This window comes from Cebus imitator, unplaced genomic scaffold, assembly GCF_001604975.1.
Source record: "Cebus imitator isolate Cc_AM_T3 unplaced genomic scaffold, Cebus_imitator-1.0 Scaffold184, whole genome shotgun sequence".
Lineage (NCBI taxonomy): Eukaryota > Metazoa > Chordata > Mammalia > Primates > Cebidae > Cebus > Cebus imitator.
In genome coordinates, this window is record NW_016107499.1 from 2306107 (window position 1) to 2332046 (window position 25940).

The window sequence follows — 25940 nt, forward strand, 5'->3', positions numbered from 1 at the left end:
ACTCTGCCATTTTGCCTTTTTATGCACATGCTTGAGCCCACTTGCCCAACTCCTGAGATCTTGTAGGGAAACTGATGATCACCAGTTTCATCTTACCTGTTGAGAGACTGCGTTTCCCTGGCTCTGGCTGGAACCAATTTTTATTTTAGAGAGATAGTGTAACAACCACCTGCCCATCATCTGATGGTTATCTGACATTCCTGGTTGAGGAGCTTGGGGCCTTTCTGCCCTACTCATATCTGACTAACTACCTACTATAATATAACCTTCTACATTATTCTGAAAGTCACTTAATTTCTAGAATGAAAATTATTTTTACTATGTTTAAGTAAAATAAATCAATAAATATGCTGTGAATAATTATAAGTAATAACAATGAATAAAATGGAAATCTAAGATTGGCCATCTGATCTCATTGAGGGTGAAGGTATTAAGGATTTAATCAGCATTAGAAACTGAGATACTAGGAGTCCATGGAGTGTGGTGATCTGCTTTTAGATGTGCTGCTGGAAGCTATTACTGAGTAGCACATATGGCTGCCAAAAGCCTTCTGGTTTTCAATCAACAAAAGATGTTTTTCTAGTAGGAGTCTGCTGGAGGCAAGGAGCATTGTAACATTGCCTTTATGACCCACTGAGATTATCTTTTGACTGATCAGGATAATCTATAGTGTATAGGCAATGAGTCAAACAATACTGGGAGAAAAGCTGTGCAGTAACCTAGGATTTTGGAGCAAATCCATGCATATCTCATGAAATCAGTCTTATGAAAATGACCTTGCCTTGCTTCTGAGGCCTAACAGAGGTTGAATATCTCAACTTAGAGCATCAAATGACTATGACTACTAAGATGTTTGTTATAAATGGGTGTTATCTGATCCATCTCATCATATTTTTTGTTGGGCAGTAGAATCAAGTGGAGGTTGTAAATATGACATCAGATGCAAGCAGTTCCTAAGGTGTAAGCATTTGTGGCTCCTTTCCAAGTACATCTCCTCTTTGATTAACTTCTACCTTTACTCAACTCACATTGAGGGCCTCAATGCTCAAATCATTGAGGAACAAAACATTAAGGTGCTTGAAAGATAATTCTTCATGATGTGCTGACACTGGGCAGTAATGAACTTCTGTAGACTAGTAATAAACTTCTACTCTTGCAGGGCGGCCCAAGACCCTGAGAACAATTTTCTATGTCTATATTAGTCTATTCTTGCACTGCTATAGAGAAATATCTGAGTCTGGGTAATTTATAAAGAAAATAGGTTTAATCAGCTCACAGTTCTGCAGGGTGTACAGTAAGTATAGTGGCTTCTGCTTATGGGGTGGCCTCAGGAAACTTACAATCATGGCAGAAGGCAAAGGTGAAGTAGACATGTCTTCCATGTCCATAGCAGGAGGAAGTGGGGAGGGGGAGGCCACACACTTTTAAATAACCAAATCTTATAAGAACTCTATCACAAGAACAGCATCAAAGGTGGAAATCTGCCTACATTATCCAGTCACCTCCCATCAGCCCCACCTTTAACACTGAAGATTATAATTTGACATGAGATTGGGCAACAAAACAGATTCAGACCATATCAATGTCTGATATGACCATCCATCTGATAAATGCAGATGCTCAATTACATTTCATTATGTCCATCATATAGTGTATGACAATTTGTGTTTGTTAGAATAAGCACTTATATTGGGGGTGGATTTACTACCCCAGCCTACCATACCTCTCTCAGTGGCACCACTAAAAAATTTCTTGAGTATCTTCTTAGTTGCTGTGCCATACCATTTGATTTTGTTTCTGAACAAAAGTTTACATTTTACAGAAAAGGAAACCAGTCAATAGGATAATTTAATGAGATTAACTGATATTATCATATTTCTCATCAAGAATTTCACCAAGTATTAGGAATATATGAAATTGAGCTCCAGAAACTCAGCTAGAAAGTCAGCTTAGAGATAAAACTTGCAACTTCAAGGTGATGTACCATAGGATTTGGTATATATTTTGAGATAATGCATAGTGCTTAATGCTGTCTCTCTCATTGCCAGAATATATTGGCCCCTAAACTAAGGGGTAAAAGTGGAAGTGTTATTTCTCTTAGTTACAAACCTGCAAATACTTTGTTTCTATTCTCCACACCTTTAGTCTTTGCTTGTTCAGAGGTTTTAATTTCTAAAGGAGAAATGCTTCTACTAGGGGACATGGTGACATTTCTAATACTCTGGACAGTTTAGACTGCAGTCTGGCCATTTTGCAGTCCTTATGTCCAAATAAAGACAAGAAAGGAAAAATGTGTGACGCAGATCCTGATCATAAAAGGGAAAGTGAGTTGCTTCAACACAATGTTGTTAGAATGGTCCACACATATATGAGCCTGGGGGAGCACTCGTAGGACTTCCATCACAGTGATAATACTAGAACAATCGAATGTATGGGAAAAATCATGGAGATTCAGCTATTTCAGTAAAAAGATTGATGTCATTTCATGCAAACGAATCTTGTCCAGAGGAGATGCTATCTGTAAGCAAAGGAAATGAAATGGACAATGAGAGCAGAAGATGCAACTTTTTAAAATTGTTATACACTTAATAAGATGGCTCCAGAATATGCATATCAGTAATCAACAGAATAGAATGAATAAGCAAATTAAAAATCAACTATATGACTTTTAACACACTTCTCTGTCAATAGCCAAAAAGTACAAAAATTAGTCAATCTATAGTTAATATGTGTAACATAATCAACAAATTTGACTTAATTTACAAATATGACCCACCCTATTAAACACTGCAGAATATATGTTGTTTTCAAGATCATACACAACATTTACAAAATTTCAAATCATATATGAAGTCCTAAACAATTTAAAACTAATTAAAATCATTAAGAGTATATTTCCAACCATAGTAGGATTAAAATTAAAATAAATTACATAAATAAATTCAGAAAGGCCAACAGTGTAGAAATTAAGTAATAGACTACTAAACGACCCAAGAGCCAAAGATATAACCACACTGGAAATAAGAAAGTACTTTAAAAGATAAGAAAAATATGCTACAGTGAGACTTGAAGAATGTAGCTAAAGCAGTATTTAGAGAAAAAATATATTGCCTTAAATTAACATGTAAAAATACTGTCTAAAATGAAACAATTGCAGCATGCATGATTAGAGGCAAGAAAATGAAAAACAGAAAAAACCTAAGGCTATTAAAAGGAAATATAGTAAAAATAACAGCAGACATCAGTGCTATGAAGAACAAATGTGCAATAGTAAAAAACTAAAATTTAAATGTTGCTACTTTGGAAATATCAATAAAATTGCTAAGCCATTAGTTAGATTGTTCATAAGAACAAAGGAGAGAAAACACAAATTACTAATATTAGAAATAAAAAAGTATATAGCAATGTAGACTAAGGAGGCCTCAAAAACTTTAATAAAGAATACTGAAAAATTTTAAATAAATAAATTTGCTATGGTGAGTGAAATAAATTAATATTTCAAAGAATACAACTTAAGGCTGGGCGTGGTGGCTCACGCCAGTAATCCCAGCACTTTGGGAGGCCGAGGCGGGCAAATCACGAGGTCAAGAGATCAAGATAATACTGGTCAACATGGTAAAACCCTGTCTCCACTAAAATATAAAAATTAGCTGGGCACGGTGGCGCACACCTGTAATCCCAGCTACTCAGGAGGCAGGAGGCAGAGGTTGCAGTGAGCTGAGATAGCGCCACTGCACTCCAACCTGGTGCCTGGTGACAGAGCGAGACTCTGTCTCAAACAAAACAAAACAAAAACAAAAAAATATGTATAACTTACAACTAAACAACAAAAATAAAACAATAAAACAAGGAAAAGATATTCATTCATAATATTAGGTGACTGAATACTAGTTACCCTCGCAGAGGATAGAATTCAAAAGGGTACTTGTGAAATGTTGTGTCCTATTTCTTGGTAGAACTATTCTATATTTTAGAAGTGTAGGACTGCATAGACAATAATATACCAGTGTCATTTATTTTTATTTAAAATTATATTAAATAATCTGTATTTGATGTTGATGTTTAAGTAATCTTAAGTATAGATGTTTTGAGCAATAAAATAAATGACACTACTATTGGGTTACAATCCACAGAATAAAACAAGCATCCATAAGTTTATGCTGATATAAAAGTTCTTTATTAAGAAAAATTCAGGCCAGGTTTGGTGGCTCATGACTGTATTCCCAGCACTTTGGGAGGCTGAGGCAGATGGATCAAGAAATCAGAAGTTCGAGACCAGCTTGGCCAACACTGTGAGACCCCATTTCTACTAAAAATATAAAGATTAGCCAGGCATGGTGGTGTGCACCTGTACTCCCAGCTCTTCAGGAATCTGAGGCAGGAGAATTGCTTGAACCCAGGAGGCAGAAGTTACAGTAAGCTGAGATTGCAACACTGCACTCCAGCCTGGGCAACAGAGCAAGACTCTGTCTCAAAAAATAATAATCATCATAATAAAAATATACAGAAATAAAAAGGAAAATGGAAATCTGTCTTTAAATTTCATAACATTGATGGCAGTGGCAGTACATCTGTATGTCTGACGTAGCAGGGATGCCAGCTACAGTGTGGGAAGAGCAGATGGGGCTGTGTTCCCCTTGAAGCCCATGGGAGCCAGGAATAGGCAGGAGCCTTGCCACTGACCAAGTTGTCAGGAATGGAGCCCTGCACTTCTGAGCATAGCTTAGCCAGCCATGGCTCCAGACCCAGGCATCACTGTTCTTGGACACTTGGAAGGCCCCTCTGCCCCTGCAGACTCAGAAGTGCCTACTCCCATTCTTCCCCACCCTGATGCCTACTCTGTTTTTGGAGCAAAGTTGAAGCTGAGCTCGGGCACTGTCACGACACAGCCAGGGGTGTGTACACTCAAGATGGCACTCACAATGCCAACCTCCTGCCACCTTGGCCTTCTCTGGACTTTGGGTGCCAATGAGTACAGGAGGGAGGCCAGGGGCAGCTGAGAGCAGCTCAGCATGGGCTTGCAGGTCCCCTCAGCCTGGGTGCTACAGACAGACAGCATGTTGATGGCAGAGACACAGATTCCTGGCCACAAAAGGGTGGGCCCCTGGTGACCTATCTTCAGGCTAGGGATGGCCTGAATCCTGGGCTTCCAGGTGCAGGTGGAGTGTGGGCCTGGAGTGAGAACTTACAGTACTTTTTCTGGGACCATCCATGGTTACCCATGGACAACCAGCACATACTTCCTCCCTTCTGAGCCCATAAAACCCTCTGGACTCAGCCAGACTCACACGGATGTCAGGCCTACCAGCGGTGGGAAGGAGATACCCACTTCAGATCTCCTCTACTTGACTTGTTGGGACAACCTGACTGTGGAATGGAGCCATGCACTGCAGGCCTCCTATTGGCTGAGAGCTGGACACTTGTTGGAACAACCTGCCTGCATAAAGGAACTACTCACTTTAGGTCTCCTGAGAGCTGTTCTGTTAGTGAAGCTCCTCTCTGCCTTGCTCACCCTCCAGTTATCCACATACCTCGTTCTTCTTAGATGTAGGACAAGAACTCGGAACCTACTGAATGGTGGACTGAAAGAGCTGTAACACAAATAGGGCTGAAACACACCCTGCTTGCCACGTTGTGGGCCTTGAGGAGGGAAGAGCTGTGGTCTTTTGGGGAGCCCAGACCTAGGGATTCCCTGAGTCAGGGTTGTGACACTCTCTTTGAGGTTTTATGGTTTCTGGTGTCTCTAGGCTTCCTGGCACCACCGTGCTCCCCTCTCCCAAACATGGATATCTGCAGCAGAAGCCACATGCAGTACCTCTGGTCCAGCTGCAGCCTCACATGGAGCTGGCACCTGTGCCAGTGCCTGGAACTGCCTGTCTCACTGCAGTAGCCAGTGTGCCTGGCTGTGTGCAGTGATTGGACCCTGCACTTGCTCGACCACACACCCCTTGCTGCTATAGGTCTGGCTCACCCTTGGCAGGCGTGGGATCTGGGCTTATAGTGCTAGCTGAGCACAGCCTACTGGGCTTAACAAGGGCAAGGAGCCCAGCAGGCACAAGCAATACTCAGGCAGAAGGTGCCGCTGGCCACAGAAGTTTCTGACCGGTGAAGCAACACCCGAAAGATCTTGTGACAGCATCCTCTGGGAAGTTTCTCTAGGACTATTTTCATATTGCTGTTTTTATTCTTAGCTGGATCAAATCTACTGAAAAGCCTATCGAACACATTCTTTATTTCTGTTACTTTGTTTTTGTTTTTAAAATTTTCTGGTAATTCTTTTTTATTCTTTCTTAAATTTTCCATCTTTTCTTCTTACATTATCCACCTACTTTTGGTATAGCCTTTGTATTAGAAGACATACAAAATTTTGCATATAGTGGTTTTTCCAGCCACTTTTTCCATTAGAGCCTGAAACATATTAATCATAGTTCTGATGAAATCTTAGTCGTTTAGTGGGGCCAGTGTTTCCGGGCTGTGACTTTCACAAATATTCAGCGATACAGCTATCTTTTCTTTTTAACCTCCTGCTCTTTTCTCTCTTCACTGACAACAGCATCCTGATCTACCTTCTTCAAGCCCTGACTCACACTAATTTGGCTTTCGCTACACATTAGCAGACAGTGGGAGGCTAGAGGGAGCTGATGTGGAAGCAGTGCCCTACCCCAAGCTGGTATAAAGCTCTGGAAAAGTCTTTTTTTCTGTAAAGGTGTTTGTTCTTCTTCTTGTTGTTGTTTTAATGGACAGGTCTCTGGGTGTATTTCACAGTGATTACTATATCTCCTCTCAGACAGAGCCAGGAGTGGGGTGTCTTCTCCATGGAAATCTGATCAAGTTCCTGGAAAGAGAGCCTATGAAAGTTTGAGGGATCTCCCTCTGTGGCCCACACGGAGTTTCTCACTGTCATGCTAGTTCTTACCTGTCCTCTAGTAATTTACCGAAATTCATCATGTAACAGTTCATGCTAGCTTTTGGCTCCAGATATGCAGATCTTGACTGTGTCTCTCTTGAAGTTGTGGCTTCTCCAGATCTGAGGATGGTGGTTTGCCTTGCAACCTCAGTTCTCTGTGTGGTCTAAGAAAACCCATTGATTTTCGATGTATCCAACCTTCTCTTTTTATAAGGATTCGAGTATAGACAGCAAGGTCTTTACATAGCAGAAGTTGCCCTGCCAATAGTTTTTGATTTCCATCTACGTTTGGATGCTTTCTGTTGTTCAGTCTGGTTAGTCTTCTTCCTACCACAGATTTTTGCATTTGTTTTAGTCTGTCTCAAATGCTTTCCATTCCAGTCTTCCAATTTTGAAGGTAGCACTTCCTTCAAAATTGAAATAATACTTACCAAGATAAACAAGAGAATTCTTCGCTATAACTCTAGGACTGCTACCACTACATAGTACCCAGACGTATACAACAGATGCACTGTATATGTCTACATCTGTGTCTAATTTTTATTCACATATCCTACTGTTTCTTCTTTAATTTTATTTACAATTTTTGACTGAAGCCATATAGTTCAATTAATATATGTTATTGCAAACAGTCTCTTAGCTCCAGTAAATGAAAATAAATATCTGTTCTTGTTCATTGGTGTATATATAATGTTTTTTTCAAAAGACAGCCATTATTTCTATTTAAAGATAAAAAATGAATACAGAGAGAATGAGAGAAAATAAAAGTATGTCTTTATAATTGACATTTCTATTATTATAATATCTCCTTAAAACAAATAAAATTAGCAACTATTGCCTGCTCAGAGCAGTAGCTTCTTTTGGAAAGTAGTAATGCTAAGCTAATGTTTATTTTAGGGAAGATGAAAATAGAAAATAGTCTAAAGCTCCATTCCCACACAATTCTGAATATGTCATAACCTTCATTTGAGTATTACATTACAGAGATACCAATAAGATATTTTAAGTAATAAATTATGGGCCCAAATTTAGATTACACTGAAAGTACCTTATCAGTATTGCTATCACTGTAAGTGTTCACTATTGTTAGTATCATTATCACTGTAAGTGTTCAGTCTACGGCTTCAATGAAAGTTGCTACACATTTTGGAATTTTGGGGAAATGCAGCAGCAGAATATTCAATATCTTCTTTAATCTTAAAATACATAAAGTGTGTCTGTGTGTATGTGTATATACATATATATATGAACTTGTGCAATCAATCCTTCAGTGTCACACACCCACACCACATACACACACCTATGCAGTGTCACAAAAAAAGTGACTGCACCCTCACATGTTCTCATAGCATGATGGCATGATGTTATGTTCCTATTTTTCCAAACAGTCCCTGCTTATACACCTGTGTGTCACCACATAATTATTATTAAAATATCGATGCTATCAAGTCATTTAGTTGGAAAGAGTATCATGTAGAAGGCAAAATCCATTTGTATTATGCATTTATCTACCATTCTCATGAAGGTATTTACTCTCTGCATTAACTATTTAAATGAACAAATATTATAAACTAACAAATATAAATAAAACATGCAGAGGAAAATAGCTTGTGTTTTTCAATATGCCTTGAAATCTTACCTTCTATATAAACATGCTAAAATATTAGACAAGATCCACGGGTGAGGAAAAGCAGTGTTTTTCCTGCTGAAGTGTACAATAGCAGAGGTAAAAGAGTTTGAGAGGCTGAGCCTGGTGACTCACACCTGTAATCCTAGCATTTTGAGAGGCCAAAGCGGCGGATCACTTGAAGTCGGAAGTTCGAGACCAGCCTGACCAACATGGAGAAACCCATCTCTACTAAAAATATGAAATTATCTAGGTGTGGTGGCGCATGCCTGTAATCCCAGCTACTTTGGGAGGCCGAGGTGGGCAGATCACTTGAGGTCGGGAGCTCGAGACCAACTTGACCAACATAGAGAAACTCCATCTCTACTAACAATACAAAATTGGCTGGGCATGGTTGTGCATGCCTTAATCCCAACTACTCGGGAGGCTGAGGCAGGAGAATCACTTGAACCCTGGAGGGGAAGGTTGTGGTGAGCCAAGATTATGCCATTGCACTCCAGCCTGGGCAACAAGAGTGAAACTCTCTCAAAATAATAAAAAAAAAGAGTTTGAGAAGCTAAAGAAGATCAAATATGAAGAGGGGAGTTCTGTTATACTCAGTGCTTTGAATATGAAAAGCAGTCTTTAACAGCACAGATAAATGTTGGGTGCCAGCCCCAAACCTGTACATGTGTGCCCTTAGTCCCGGTGGTGATGAGGGAGTGAGAAAAGAAATAAAGACAAAGATAAGAGTCGAGTTTCAAAATATGGGTCCAGGGGACCAACGCAAGTGCAGGGACCATGCTGGCCCTGAGCTCTGGGCTCCACACATTTCTATTAGGTGCATTATCTCATTAATCTTGTGGGCTGTGGTAAGGGGAGGTGGGAAGGGTAAACTAAAAGCTATCCTGGGGTAAGACAGCTGAGGGTAGAGCGTGAACCTGCAGCATTCAATAGCACATATGATTCTTCTAAGAAATACTAACCCAGAACACTGAATTTTACCACTGATTGTTATCAAGGTGCATCTGCATAGAAGCACAGCAGACAAGGTGCCACCAAGTGTGACCACACACAATGCCTCAAGGGGCATTTATCTCCAGAGCATTGCGGACACAGAGAAATCAGAGTTATTCCATATTCCAAGAACCTAGGCACAGCCTGTGGTGCTCCGGTTATCTTTGCCCTGCAAGGCCTTCCTGCCTTGCAAGCTCCCGTCTGCAAAGACCCTCCCAAGTCTTGTAAGCAGAGGTCGCATTCCCTCCCAGAGTTCTTGCACAAGCTCTCTTTACGAGACCCTCAGGCAGACCCTGTGGTGAGAAGAGACCTTGGGACCAAAGCAGTCTTTCGGGCCTTGCAAGCACACCGCAGCGCTCCCCGGTTTTAAAGTGCTCTCGTGTGGCCTTTACGATAGGCCTCCTGTTACTGCTTGATTTCTGTTCTTACAGGCCTTAAACAATTTTTATTTTACTTCACCATTGTTTGGAGTTGTCTTAACTCAATATTTGATCCATGGTACGAATCTCAATGCATAAAATGCAAAGCAGGCTTGTAATCATTTAATTAGAAATAACATAGGTCTGCCCCTGGCCATCTTGGCCCACAGATAGATATGTAGAAGTGCTTGTCAGCTAAAAATTTCTTGAGTTGTTTATTTGTCTGAAAACCTATTTTAATAACTGGCAATTTTTACAACTGATAATATGTTACTATAAATAAACCATAATATTATTATTATATTTCTATCTGAAAAAAAAATACCTGAAAGTTAACCATTAAAATAGGACAGTGTGTAAATCTCACATGTTTTCCTGGCCTTGGACAGACACTATGGAGTTATTGAGAATGAATTGTCCACTGCATCTTGGAATAATCAGGGAAGACTTCTCACCAGCAAAGGATCTGAAGTATGGGCAGAAACAAAGCAAGCAGAGAGGAGTGCATTTTCCAGGGTCTGGAAAGGTAAGATACAAGGCATGTTGCTTCCTTGGCATCTAGTAGAGTTCAGGGGAGTATGCAGGGCCTATATTGGAGAAAATGTGAATACTCTTATAAAAATATGACGTTAAGCCTGTTTTGGGGAGTTCAAAGATACATTAGAGGAATATTCATTTTACAGGAAGTACTAAACCTTCAGAGGTATTTGACCAAGTGAGTGCCAACATGTACAGCAAACAAAAAAATGTGTTTGCCCCCGAAGATAACTTTCCATGATATTTCCAGGAAAGAATACTGGCCACAATTATCTCAATCCTTAGTACTATGGTAATTGATCTGAAAACCTTAGCGCATGAAATCTTCCTTGCAAACTCTTTGACTGCTGTTTCTCACACAAGCCTGTTCTCCCTCTCCATATGTATTATGTTTTAATTATTTGGTTAGTAACATGTATTTGGTTATACATGTTCAGCTATTCTTCATTTTCTTTCACAAATCTCTATTTGGATATATCAAATACCTACTAGATCCAGTGGGGACCCCAGATTTTATTAATGTTACTGGCTTTAGCATTATGACCCCTTAAAACTTTCACACTCACTGCAAGAACTGTCATGGTTTTATTTCTTCCCCTTTGTATTGCTTATTCTCCAAAATGAATCCTCATTTCCTTCTCTCTAATTTCATTTGCAGCTACTGTACCAAATCTTTTGTGTAAGCACAAGTCAGCATGGTGAATATCTATTTTCAGATCCCACAACTAGATCACATTGCTTTTTTGTTTTGAAACAGAACTGCACTGTAACTATGATACCTTTACAGTAGCAATTTCACAACTTTTACAATAAACATTATTATATTTCTCACTTTGACCATTTAAAACAAGGTTGTTTGATAAAAAATACAGTCAGCTGAAGGTTTGCCATCTGAGCAGTGTGTGACTTTTAATTGCAGAAATTTATTATGTAAGTTGTCTTTGATTTTTAGGCTGTCACTAGCCCAAGAACATGTAATAGAGTAAAAAATTTTTAGTGTATACTGTTTCTAAGTTTTCTTACTTTTCAATACTAAGAATTTGGGAGAAAAAACAATCTTTCTATTTGTGAAGATTTATAAACATCTTAAAATTGGTATTTAAATAGATGAATTATTTGCTGAAATAGTAGGCTTTAATTAAAGCTGCATAATGAGTAATGTTACAGTACCGTACAAAAATTCGTCTTACAAGATTAAATTTTTAACTTGTTTTATAAACCTTACGTGATTTATGCAATGCTAATTAAAGTGTAGCGAAGTAGTGTCATCAACACATGACCAATGCTCTTATTTCAAAAACTACTTATGCAAATTTCATTTCTTAAAATGGAATTTGTAATTTATTTTTCTGTGGCACTTACATAGTGTGTACTCACTAGGATTTAATGAAACACATTTACATGGGATTAAACATTGCCTTTTATTAAAATTATATTTTAACTCTGAACCAATTTAGACTGTGGCTATTTTTTTCACATAAATGTCTTCAATAACAGATCATCTTTTTGATTTTCCAGAGAATCAGTTCACATCTGCTTATATAAAACATTGCATTCTTTACAGAGATCTAATTATTGCTAATCTACTGCGCTTGAGGGAAAGGAAGCTGCATTAAGCTAGCTGACACAAAATTCAAGAACACTGAGCCAAAACTTAAAAAGTGGGAGAAAAAAGGCTAAATGGCTGATGACTGAGGCATAAAATATAAAGCATCTAATCCTTCCAAATGTTGTTAGTTTTTTCCTTTGTTCACTTTGTCCTTGTTGACCAAAATATGAATTACAATTACCTAATGCTCCAAAGAAACAACAACAAACTTCCAGAGGAAGTAAATGTTGCCATTACTATTTCCTTCTAAGATATTAATAAGCATTCTTCATACTCATTAAATTGTATCAATCTTTTTGAAAAGAAAAAAATAAGCTGGTATTGGCTTTTAGTTCTGATTAGTTTTACTATAGTTCACTCCTGTTAAATACTCATAAAAGTATTTAATCTGGAAAAGATCATAATGCCAGATAGCATGTAAATGGAATCAAATGAACACTCAGCCATCTCTTTCTGATTTGGCATATGATTTGATATGGAATCTTCTATTCCATAGAAGTATTAATTAGTTAAAGAAACATTATTTCCTAAGGGATGTTTCATGAAAAAGATCCAAAAGTTGGTTTTTAAGGTAAGATTCACAGATCAAACATCTTGAGAAAAAAAATGTGTTTCATCATCTACTAAGAGACTCGCAGTCAGCTTAGAATACAAAAATAAAAGGCTTTGGAAAATGTTCTTTAAAGTTTTCAAATTCTTTTCACCATAATCTAATTTTTATGAAATAATTCAAATGTCTGAAACATTGTTCCTCTCATGAACCCTGGTCTGTGGCCATACTGTCTAAAAATGTGTGGTAACATCAGTGATTATAATAGGTAAAAGTACTTTATTATATATGGGAAAGAAAAGATTGGCAAAAGGAAAAGTGAATTGTTTAGACGCAGTATCAGAAATGATTGCTGGTTTCAACTTTAGTGTCAGTGGAGGAAAGTGGATATGGTACTACTGGTTTATAATGGTAATGAAATTACCATATTTCTTTTGCTTTTGTTTATTCAATTGTTACTTTGAGGATGTATATTATTAATAAATATATATTCAGACATGATCCTTATACAGTCTGTAAATTTTGAAGTATCATAAACAAAAATAAAAATAATATGACTGACAAAATATTTTTAAAGATAACTTGATCAGTCCCTTTTTAATTTTTGTTTCAGAATTAACACCATGTAATGTTACCAGTCCAATCACAATGAGAAAATGAAACCAGACTACTTGTCCCAAATAACTGATATTTTTAGTCTTTTAAAATAACCATAGAACTTGAGGCTCCCATCTTAAATCTTGAAACTTACATTTGTCTTATCTGAGTCCCTTCCTCAGGAAACCATTCTCGGCCATCCCAAATAGTATCAAAAGACTGAAACTCACCAGATCACCACATTCAGACAGTGGGAGGCCAGACCCTTTATCTTTCATGGTTTCTCTTCCCCTCCTTAGGTCCTGTTTACCTGCATGTAGTTACATTCCTTCCTGGCTACATAAACCCCCAGTTTTGCTTGGCCAAAGAGATGCATTTGAGACTGATTCCTGTTCTCCTCACTGCAACACCCAAATAAAGCCTTCTTCCCTGGCAATATTTGCTGTCTCAGTGATTGGCTTTCTGTGCAGTAAGTAGCAGAACCTAGACCAGACACTTGTGTTTTGGTAACAGAATATGCATTTTAAATGCTCAATAAATGTCTAAGTTTTACTTTCTTCATGTGATACCAGTGGTTTAAGTAGCTTTCAATAATTTAAGCATTTATTACATAGGCAATTCAACCACATGAGCAAATAGCTCATTCATATATAGGCACTTTCTGAAATGTAATGTTAGCATTAAATCTTAGTGATTTAATGGATAGATCTATTGTCTTGGGCTTAAAAATCTAGAATGTACAGGGAACTGTTTCTTTTTCATACCAGGTCTAGGAAAGGCCTAAAAATATAAAGCATGTTATAATGTATCCAATGACATCGAGTTTAGAAGAGATACAGTGAAAATCCATTAATGCTATTAAGTTGCATGTGGCTATAACAAGTAAGTGAATGGCATAAACATACAACTAAACTGCATTGATGATCACTATACTTTGATTACACTAAATAAAATACCTAATCTCTTTTTGGAGTAAGATATATAATATTAGTATTTTAATTGTATTCCTAAATGTTGAAAATTGAGTCAAATGAGAAATAATACTTATCAGTCATGAGATATTTGATTTTTTTGCAGAATATCAAGATTCAGATCCCTTCTTACCCTAGTTTTGGCTTTATGATTGAGGGTTAGCTAGTTGACATTTTTGTGCCTCCACTGTTCTCATCAGTACCAACTGGTATAACATACCCTGCCTAACTATTTTGCTAACATTCCTAGTAAAAATGTTACTCAGTATATATTAATATGCATAACCATAGCTTTATGAAATTCACAGTTCAGTCTGCCTTTTGTAGGAAAAACTAAAGTTTAATAATTAAGTATATTAATATTATCCTTCAGTTTCTTTGAATTATGCAATCTATTATAAAAAATGAATCGAAAATAATATTAAAAGGAGATTTTCAATAGAAAAGTCATTATTTAAACATGCTTATAAGTTGCAACTCTTTTATATTTTTTAATTTGTGAATTTGTAAAGTTTAAGAAATGATGTAAATTATGAAAATTTAGGTTGTGTACCTTGAATCGCAATAAATATAAAATAATGCTATGGCCATCATAGCAACCATACCAACATATGTATTTTAAATGGTTGAATATTTTTTCAGAATAATACATCTATAAATGGTGTACACAGTAACATTTAAACAAATGTTTGCTCTTTGTCTAATTTTTATTTTATTTATCTGTTACCAGTGGTTTAAGTAATTTTCTATAATTTAAGCTAATATTACATAGGCAATTCAACCACATGAGCAAATAGCTCATTCACTTATAGGAACTTTTTTTTTTTTTTTTTTTTTTTTGAGATGGAGTCTCGCTCAGCCACCCAGGCTGGAGTACAGTGGCATGATCTCTGCTCACTGCAACCACTGTCCCCTGGTTCAAGCAGTTCTCCCATTTCGGCCTCCTGAGTAGCTGGGATTACAGGCACCTGCCACTAGGTCCAGCTAAGTTTTGTATTTTAGTAGAGACGGGGTTTCACCATGTTGGCCAGGCTGGTCTTGACCTCCTGACCTCAGGTGAACCACCTGCCTCAGCCTCCCAAAGTGCCAGAATTAGAGGCGTGAGCCACCGTGCCCTGCTCACATATAGAAACTTTCTAAAATGTAATCTTAGTCATTTTTCTTTTTAAGTGTTCCTTATGATATAGTTTTCATCAAGTATACAACGTATTTTGTACCCTACTTTTAGAAAATAATATTTCCATTAATAGGTTGTAGTAAACTTTAACAATATATCAGAACAAAACGAAATATAAATCAATGTAAAATCCATACATATTAGTTTACCTTACTGGTTTCACAGTCTTAAATAATTGCAATGACAACTGATTAGCCATACTTCAAATCCTGAGAATCACTCTAAAGTTTTTCTTTTCCTTTGCTTTGCACAATAAAGTGTATAATTCTACCCCACAAATAGAGAACCTTACATTCGAGTAGAAAATGCATTAACAAATAATTGCAATACATTCTCTTAAGTTCTATATCAAAGTATGTGTATATGCGTATATAGCATATATATGTGCTTGTGTGTACATAAGCACATATTCATGTACATATAAGACTACACACACATGTAAAGACATAGCGATACACAATGGTTGACATAAATATACAATGAAAAAAAGGTGAAAATGATCAATTATAAATGGAACTTTGGCTGGTTTGGTGGCTCATACCTGTAATCCTAGCACTTTGGGTGTCTGACGTGGGAGGACAGCTTGAGCCCCAGAGGTAGAGGCTGAAGTGAGCTGTGGTCCCACTGCACTCCAGCTTGGGCCACAGAGTAAGACCTTGTCTGAAAACAAACAACAACAAAAACAAAAACAAGTGCCTGGAACCATTAAATAGGATGCTTTATTTAGGTAAATATATACAGTTGGCCCTTGAACACTGGTCTGAACTGTGCAGGTCAACTTATATGTGAATTTTTTTTTAACCAAACACAGACTGAAAATGTGTTCACCAGATGAAAAATTTACATATGCTGAGGGCCAACTCCTCAAATATGTGGGTTCTCACAGGGATGACTGAGGGACTTGAGCATGTGTGGATGTTGGTAAATGTGGGAGGTCCTGGAACCACTACCCCATGTATATCCAGGGACTAATTTACTGTAACTAGCAGAAGGGCTAACAGTAGGCTATTGAGTTTGAGATAATAGGAAGGAAATGTTGTATTGGTCTTACAAAGGAGTATGAGAAGCAGAGAAACTGAAAAGTTAAAAAAATTAATCTTATGCTTCTATAATATGTTTAAAACATTATTAGAGAGTTTAGGGCAACTTACAAAGGGTGGCTAATAGGGGCAAGAAGACAATTTGAGAGAGTTCATTGCAGTAAGTAGGAAAAGATGGATTTAGAAGTAACTGTGCTCACTCAGAGCTAGCAACAAAAATGAGAACTAGGAGACAGTACTGACAGGATACAGCATCGAATGAAATGTGTTTGAGACAGAGTCACCCGGTGTTTAACGTTAACAATATTTTCATGTTGTTATTAATAAGAACAAAAATTATAGAAGCTTAACAAGATGGTAATGGGGAAAACCTAAGTCCATATTTTTACTAGATTTGAGAAGATGTGTAGGTATTAAGTGTAAAATACAAAGCTTATAGTAAAACAGATGTCAGCTTGAATAACAAAAATGATGAACCTTCCCCTGTGTCATTTTGGGTAAGTTACTTCATTTCTCTTGGCCAAGTTTCATTCATTGTATAATGGGACAATAATATTTTCTATTGGTTAGTTGGTTGTGAGAATTAAATGTTATACATAAAATGGTAATGTTTAGAATGGCACTAGGCCCATGGGAAACATTGATTAATGTTGAAAATTATTATTATCGGTCAAAGGCAAGGCACACAACCTGACACATGTGCTCTTTTTTTTTTAACAAACAGCAGCTGTAGTTATTATAGGTGTCAAGATATCTACATGAAAAAAAAAGGCTTTCATGGTACCTGGAAAATAGGTCAAGCCTAAGGCAAAGAGGGTAAATGCAAGAAAACTTTGACAGAAGAAACCACATTGAAGAAAGAAGAAATAGGACAATGGTAGCTGAAATCATGAGTAGAAATGAAGGCTGGGTTTTGTTCAGAAAAGTAGAAGAGAGCAGTAACAGAGAGGTGCCAGAGACCGTCTAAGTTTACAAAAATAATGTTTAATAAGAATAGCTAAAAATATAACCCTAAAACCACTACTCTAGTTCAAAGAGAAAAAAATAAACACAGGATTCTTAAATAGAGCATAGGAAAGAATATAAAAGAAAAGAATGTACCTATTCTTCTTTATTTTCAGTCGCACAATCCTAATGATTCTGTAGTTAGTTAGAAAAGCCAGAACTCTTTTTTTGAAAGATCTATCAGTTGGAAATGTCCATATTCAAAACATTTTACAAAGTGAGACTTTCATAATCTTTGATTCTCTAATAGCCTAAGAATGGTTCAGTGTGTGTTTACTTTCAGGAAAAGACGGGGGAGTGTAACTGAAATTTTACTTCATTTAATCCTTGCTTCCAAATATTCATTTGGTTGCCAAGAAAATGAGCTCATTTTTCTTCCTCATGACTTGTGTTTTCTCTCCTTTACTCTGTGAACATTTTAATAATAGGAACCTTGTTGATCTAGGTTTTTTCTAATAAGCATTTTAGGTACATATTTTGCCTGCATCAGTGAAACAAATTTTAAGGAAAAATTTTGAGTTTATTAGAAAAAGAAAATAATTTCTAAGGATTTTTCAAAGTTGTATTCGGATTTCTGGAAAGTCCTCCTTTGTGGGGAGTATAATGGTTTATATATGTCATCATTTTAAAATTTATTTTACACAAAGTGGTTGTCACATACAATTATATTTGCAAATGATTCTCCTAACACCCTAGTAAGTCAAGTAATACAAGCAAACAAAAAGTGATTCACAGGATTTCACTTTGTTTTATAGAAAGTATGGTCATTCAGACAATGAGGTAGAAATTAAACTTAATACAAATTTTGGAAAAATACTTGGGGCATAGGTGAGAGTAATAATCATGTGTCCAAGATTTAGGTCCATGGTATCTTATGGAACAAGAGTATGATAAAAATGCTTTACTTAGTATTCTGATGCATATATCCTAATACTCTTTCCTTCAACCTTGAAATGATTTTCTAATGCACTATACTTACTATATTTGACTTTGTTACTCAGTGTATCTTCTACTTGTGAATAATTGTGTGTGAGTTTGTATGCATAATGATCTCTTAACTTTTTAAGATTAATCAGATGATAATAGTTAAGAAATATTTCTTTGGATGTTCATTTTATTTTTAGAACAAGCTTTGAAGTTATGCACATTATGTGGGAAAGGCCCCATTGATTACTTTTCTGAAGGAAATTGTGTTGCAATACAATTTAGATATTAATATTGCATATTACTGAATGAAATCCTTGATGAATATGTACCTGCATTGATTGTCATGAGAAATATTGTCACCACACAATGAAGGTTTTTATTTTCAAAATTCTTCACAGTTTTCTGAATGGACTTTTATATTCTCAGAATATGACCATCACCAGAATTAGTTGCATGGAACAATAAACATTATGAAAAGCCTAACCGTCACACCATTTACAAAGCAAACATGCAAACGATGTGAGATATGTCAACGTACAAAGCACAGATGGTGACTGAGTGCCAACATTTTAAGTGATTCTTTTCAGTTGATCATGCATAATTTAATATGTCAGTCATTTAAGGCTCAATAGGAAACAGAAAACTTGTGGGAAGTAAGTGAAAACAAACGTCTTGGAGCCAATATTAACAATAAGCAAACTACAACACAGCAGGCAAAAAATATTATTAGATGACTTTCCTGCATTTGGATTTCGATTTGAAAATTCTGTATTACTCTTTTCCTCTTCCAAAGGGACCCAGAATTCAAAGAATGTAATGCAGTTTTTATTCATTTTGTTGAAAGTTAGCTTCTTGATATTGAAGCATTTTTGTAATAGCCAAATGCAGATATAAATGGAAGAAACATTAAAAATATGATGTTTCTGACATATGTAAACCTTTATTGATGAAAATATTAGTAGATGTGTATAACACGAAAACTTAGAAAACCTGTAGATATAATTAAGCATTTCTTTGTTGATAACTGTTACTACATTTTTAGTTTCAAGTAATGTTATTCAAATTATTTTAGAATTAAGTAAGCGTCTTTTAATTTCACTTTGGAGAATATTTTCTAAGGAAACAATTAGAAATTCAGACAAATACTTAGGTACAGGTTCTGTTACCAAGAGATAAAGGAGGATATATTGTTATATGAGGATAAGATCTCAATGATATTAAAATGTGTAATTATAGTAACATCTGGAAACAATTTATTAAAACAATAATATTAGTTATCTTTCAATATCAAGAGAATAGTTAATGATATTTTCTGACATATACTTTTATGAGCTTCCAAATTGGGCATGTATACTTTTTGAATCTGAAAAAAATGTTAGAAAAAAAGGGAAATATTTGAATAATACTACATACATATATTCTCAATATTTTTAAATGTTATAAATCTCATGGTCATAAAGATAGCAATGGTAGATACTGGAAACTAGTAGAGAGGGGAGAGTTTAAAAACTGTTAAGTACTATGCTCACTGCCTGGGTGATGGGATCAGTTGTACTCCAAACCTCAGCATCACGCAATATACCTATCTCATAAACTTGCACATATGCCCCCAAATCTAAAATAAAAACTGGAATTATTTTAAATTTCCATAAAATATATATGTTCATTGAGAAGATATTCACTATAAGCCTTTTGATTTACATCCTTCTAGACTTTTTCTAATTATTTATAAATATACATTTACTAAATTGTCTTAACATTATGAATATTGTTTTTTAATCTGCTTTGACTAATTTGTAATTTTAAAAAGGAGGTTGCAGATCTTGCTTTTAAAAAAACCTTCTTTACTGTTAACATTTTTCCATATCAATAAATATACACCTATTTCACAATTAAAAAAAAAAAAAGAATTAAGTAAGTGTGATGTGGGCAGTGTAGTAAACTTAGCTGTTCTTTAAATTTTTAATTTACAAAAGTACTTTAATTTTTTTTAAATTAAATTTATCCATTCTATGCATTTTTGTGTGAAACTGGTAGGTATATGCTGAGAGTTTTATTTATCTACCTAAGTTAATTCTACTATAAAAGGTAGTGTGATTAACTAGTGATACATAAATTTACATTTGTATAATTGCTTTTAAAGGTATTGGAAAAAGAAATAAAAGACTTCATTATTAACAACTACCCTTAGTCAATAATGCAATAATGCCATAAGGTGAATTTTTAAAACTACAGGGAAAAAGTGCTCTACAAGCCCCATTAGGTGAAGTTATAGCAGCACAAAGCTGTAGTGTAGGAAGTTTGCGTATGTCCAAGGAAAAACCTAGAATTAAGAAACTATCAAAAGCACTGAGCATTTGAACTGCTTTCTCACCCAAGTTTCCAGTAATTGTGGCTGGTGGCCCAGGATATTAGACAGTCAGCTGGGCCACCTGCACTTGTCATTGCTCAAGAGTAACTGCAAGCCTGCCTAATATCAAAGTGTTGTCAAAATAAGGAATAAATAACAAATGTAAAACAATGTTAAATTTCCTTTGCTTTGGCCCATGTATATTATATCTTAGATACTTTTCATCTTTCCTATAGCTACTATGTTAATATAAGTGTAGTATGCAAATAATTAGCATTTTACTTTTGCACAAACCTATACAGATGTTGAATACAAAGATGAACTATATGAATGAAAGAATATCTGAATTTACATAGGCTACATTTAAATATGGTAAATATTGAAATTCACACATTCGTAGTAGAACATTATGATTTGAACAACATGGAATTCAGATGCAAATATAGCTCTGGATATATTAAAATTTTAATCCTATTTCAACACAAAATATTATATTTAATACATATCACAAACCGTTACATTAAAAGATTCAAATGTGATAATGTCAAAACTGAAGATTGAAAGCTGAAAAAAGTAGAGACTTCCATAATAGTATGCGTTTTTTCTTTTTTCATTTTTCTATAGCTTTAAAACTGTACTTGGAAATTAGAACAATTTCTATCTAAGCAAGGAAAACGGCTGAGAAAAGCAAAGGGTCAGTCTGCTTTACTTTCATCTATCTTTCTATATTTTTTCTATCTGTCACTAAGACAGAAGAAAAGATAAGCAGGAGGCTCAGTGTAAGCTGTGTTTTGGAAATTTTTACAACAAAACATATAAAGCACATGTTCTTAGGAGATTTCAGAAAAAAAATGTAATTTTTTACTATAGTTATTTAAATGTAGCACTGATAATTAAAATTGACAACATTCAGAGTTTTTTAGGGTGTATTTGGGATCATGGACAGCAAAGAACAACATTTTAAAAATTGTTAATTTTCTGGTAGTAATAAAGCATATATTTTTATACAAGACTATATTCTCCAAAAACCATAATTGTGGTATATATTTAATAAAATATATACTGAATTTGTTTACATACTTAATATGTATTTATTATCAATGTATATCATATCCTTTTAGAATAGATATTTATTTTATATTATATATACTATATAGGTCCTCTTATAAATATGTACTTATAAATATATCTGTTCTCTTAAAAGTTCAAAACAGCATATTAAAATATTGAAAAACGCTTACAATTAAGAAAACTGCTGAAATTTGACTCAGTATTTCATACATATACTTTTATTTTTCTTTTCAACCAAATAGTTATTAGAATCTCTAAAGATTCAATTGTGAATTAAAGTAAAAATATCTGTGATTAGTTTGGTTTTGTAGATGTTTAGTTTGGTTGTAACATATTGTTGTTGGCTCTGGGAGGTTGACAGTTGTTATCACAAGCTTCACACTCTAAATAATTCTTTTTTGTTGTCCAATATTAAGGGGAAAAAACAATAATTGAAAGTTGAATAGAATTATTTCTACTAGATAATGAGCATCCGAGATAATAATTGGAATTTTTTTCTGAGTTTTGATCTCTTCAGCAAGAAAAGAAGCTAAATTTTAAAACTTAGTATTTATATTATACTTGCCTTGGGTATATATATTTTCTCAAAAAATAAATGTCTGATTATATTATTCTGTTTTCACACTGCTGATAAAAACATACCTGAGATGGGATAAATTACAAAGAAAAAGAGGTTTAATGGACTCAATTCCACATGACTGGGGAAGCCTCACAATAATGGCAGAGGGCAGAAGGCAAGTCTCACATGGCAGCAGGCAAGAGAGAGAATGAGAACCAAGTGAAAGTGGTTTCGCCTTGTAAAACCATCAGATCTCATGAGACTTATTCACTACCATGAGAAGAGTATAGGAGACACTGCCCCCATGATTCAATTATCTCCCACCAGGTCCCTCCCACCACACATGGGAATTATGGGAGCTACAATTCAAGGTGATATCTGGGTGCGGACACAGCCAAACCTTGTCACTGATTAAAGTGAGTTTGCTATTGTTAGCATAAAAACCATAGAACAGCTGGCTTTTCCCATAGGTGCAGTAATCTGGGATTTGATATGACAATTTCCACAATGACCTTGTCTGCTTTTTCTGTGGACCACACCCATAAGGGAAGAGTATGTTCAACCACAAATTATACCATCTGAAAGACATAATATCATAGGCTCCTCAGAGTGTCCAAATATCTACTCTACAAACTGCCCCCACGTTTTGACAATTGTTATTACGATATGTGTCCAAATATCATTTTCAAAACACAGAAGATAATATCATTCATTATAATAGTTTTATGTGTACATTACACACCTAGGATTGTACAAGCTTTTGCCTCACTAAACTATCATTTAAGAAGTTATTAATTGAGACTTAAGAGTTAAATAACTTGCCAAGTGATACACACTAGCAAGCTGTTAACCTGGGATTTAAACTAGAATTCTAAATTTAAAGCCTTTATTATTGCTCTGCATCATTCCATTACATTATATTTTATCGAGACTATTGTTAGGCAGAAAGTGCTACTAAGTGACAATTAAATTAGAAAGACCTAATAGAAAATGAAGTTTCTACTGGATTTACTGAAAATAAAGATGTTAAGAAATGTTCCTACTTTGTGAATTGAGGAGAATTTTAAGATAATAAGATCCAAAGTCCTTTCTTATGACAGGGAAACTTAGAGTGTGTATAACTAATTCCAAACTGCACAACAACAAATAGGGATTAAAACAGATGTCAGCTGACCTCTATCAGCCTTGATAGAAAGAGAAATTATCTAGTCTTAGATTTATACTTACTCATACTTACTCACGATTTCCCTTTCTCTATTGGAGCATCGGTAACTGTTCTGGCAATAATGCTTTAAATATTGCTTTAAATCTGGCTTCTAACTCACTCACCTCATGAGGGTATTTTATCAAAGGGAGTGGGCAGAGGAAGATAGTCCAGAGTGAGTATGGAAAAGAACCAAAGACCAACTTGCTTCTCCACTTAATTTTATGGTAAGCTTAGCCTGTCTGTGGACTAAAGCAGTATAAGCTATAGAATATACTCACTCACACTGTTTAATGGTGCCTTGCAGATTTATTTATATGTGCTTCGAATCATAACTGTTTTCCCTGCTGGAAACTAAAAGTAAAATTGGCCCTTTTTTCCCAAAGAAGCCCTTTTTGTATTTTTCATATGCAGAGGACTATGGCAAGATGGATTCAGTAGATTTCACAAAATAGAAACTGAACATGGCCACGTGAAAAATACAGCCTGCAAATGTGAGAAAATAAATTAGGATAGACACTGATAAGTATTACTAGCAAAAATTCATTATTTTTAGGATCTGATAGCAGAAGGGATTCATCAAAATATGAATGAGCAGCTAATCACAAAAGAGCCGAGCAGAGGACCACATTAGCTAGTGCATAGATTCTAAACTCATACATTCTTTGTTTTCATGCAGGACATTGTGAGTGCAGCAGAGTGCATCTGCTATACCATTATTTAGATCCTCTCTTCCTGTTAGCTATTAATATGGAGGCCTCATGTTCAAGAGCACTTTGGAATCACTGATTTGATATTAAGCCCAAGAATGTTATAGGGATCATCAACAAATATTCATAAGAAAAAACAGACTTCTGTAGTGTTAAGTCAGTAAGAGTAGGGTTGTTACTACATCGTAGTTTATAACATGCTTATACAATGAACTCAATAAAAACTTTCCATTGCCTAACAAAAGCAAGTGAAAATTAATAAGAGATTACGCTAGACATGGGCAAATAGTCCCTTTGAGAGGTTACTTGCTTCTATGTTTGGAAATAGATGCAAACTCAAACACTGAATAAGATTACAACCACCTTACCTAGTACCAGATCGTAGACATCCTATAAGCCAAAGCAGAAACCAACCATTCCTAGAAACTCTCTATGCTAAATAGAGAAACAAGGACCAGAATTCTGGATTTAACTCCATGTAGGTAAAAGCAAAAACTGACCATTACTGGAAATTCTCTGATTTAAACAGAAAAACAAACAAAAAAACCCCCAGAATTCTGGACCCAACTCTTGGTACCCATAAGGAGCTGATCTTAAGCTGATCTTATGCTTTTTAATGAAAATTATAATCACTGTCTAGATTAAGAAGAAGACCCAGAGGATCTACAGTGAATTAACTAAGACAGGATTTTACAAAGACATTCCAAGGAACAAATAGTCCAGAAGATGCCTCCAGTAAAGCATTTATAGACAAATACATTTGGGAAATCATAGAAATTCAGAAAGCACATTAGCATATTAAAGTCTCCAGTTGAAAACATCTGTGCAGCTTTGCAGAATGAGTTTATTTCTAAATTTATTTGTTCATTGTATTATTGGTTTTGGTAAACTTAGTTAATACTGAGTTGCTGGCATTTCCAGAACACCTTTTAGGAATGAAACTAATGTAGAGATCTCTTAGAGTGATGCAGCTGTAACTGTGGCTGTAGAAAAACAGCGTGAAAAGGAAATGTGTTATATCAAAAAAGCAGAAGTCAGAACAGTAAAGCCATGTCATACAAATCATTAAGTTGTATTAGCCTCAACACACTAAAGGAGTAACCATGCGATTGACCTAATCCTGGCAGCAACGGTAGTTTCGGCTGTCAATATATGATCTCATCATGGTAGGAATACAAACATTCCACCTTTACACACAGAAAATGATATGAAGCCTGATTATTTGTATGCTTTTATGTCATTTTTAGAGATTAAATGATTTATTTTGTCTCATAGGAATGTCTAATGTTGACATTTTTGTCTTTTATTACAACTTAAAACTTCCATTTGCCATATTGAGGTCAACTTGCTTCAAAATAGGAAACCAGAATGAATTACTTTGACTAATGTGCAATGAAGGTTTCGTTATAGGGTCTCAAGACAATAGCAAGATGAGTTTTCTAAATGATAATATGGATATTTCGTGGCATAAGCATTCTTCAAACAAAGATTAAAATACACATGCCAAGGAAGGGAGAAAAACAACATAGTGAAGGAACTAATCAAGTATCACTGGGTTTAGTTTACTGCTTTTGTGATTTCAAAAGTGTACCTTCTAACAAAGTAACAGGAATCTAGCCTTGAAATGCTAATAGGTCTTTTCTGAGTTATTGATAGACAGTAAAAGGCTTTCTCAACAACAACA

At 35.4% G+C, this 25940-nt stretch overlaps 1 long non-coding RNA gene across 1 annotated transcript; it reads left to right on the forward strand.

Annotated features, from left to right (window-relative positions):
- Window positions 1-1196: 1196 nt before the first annotated feature.
- On the forward strand, window positions 1197-22535 carry LOC119473784. The gene is made up of 4 exons (XR_005203007.1): window positions 1197-1365; window positions 19021-19031; window positions 20778-20780; window positions 22523-22535. It is a non-coding gene; the product is annotated as an uncharacterized LOC119473784 (long non-coding RNA).
- Window positions 22536-25940: the final 3405 nt, after the last annotated feature.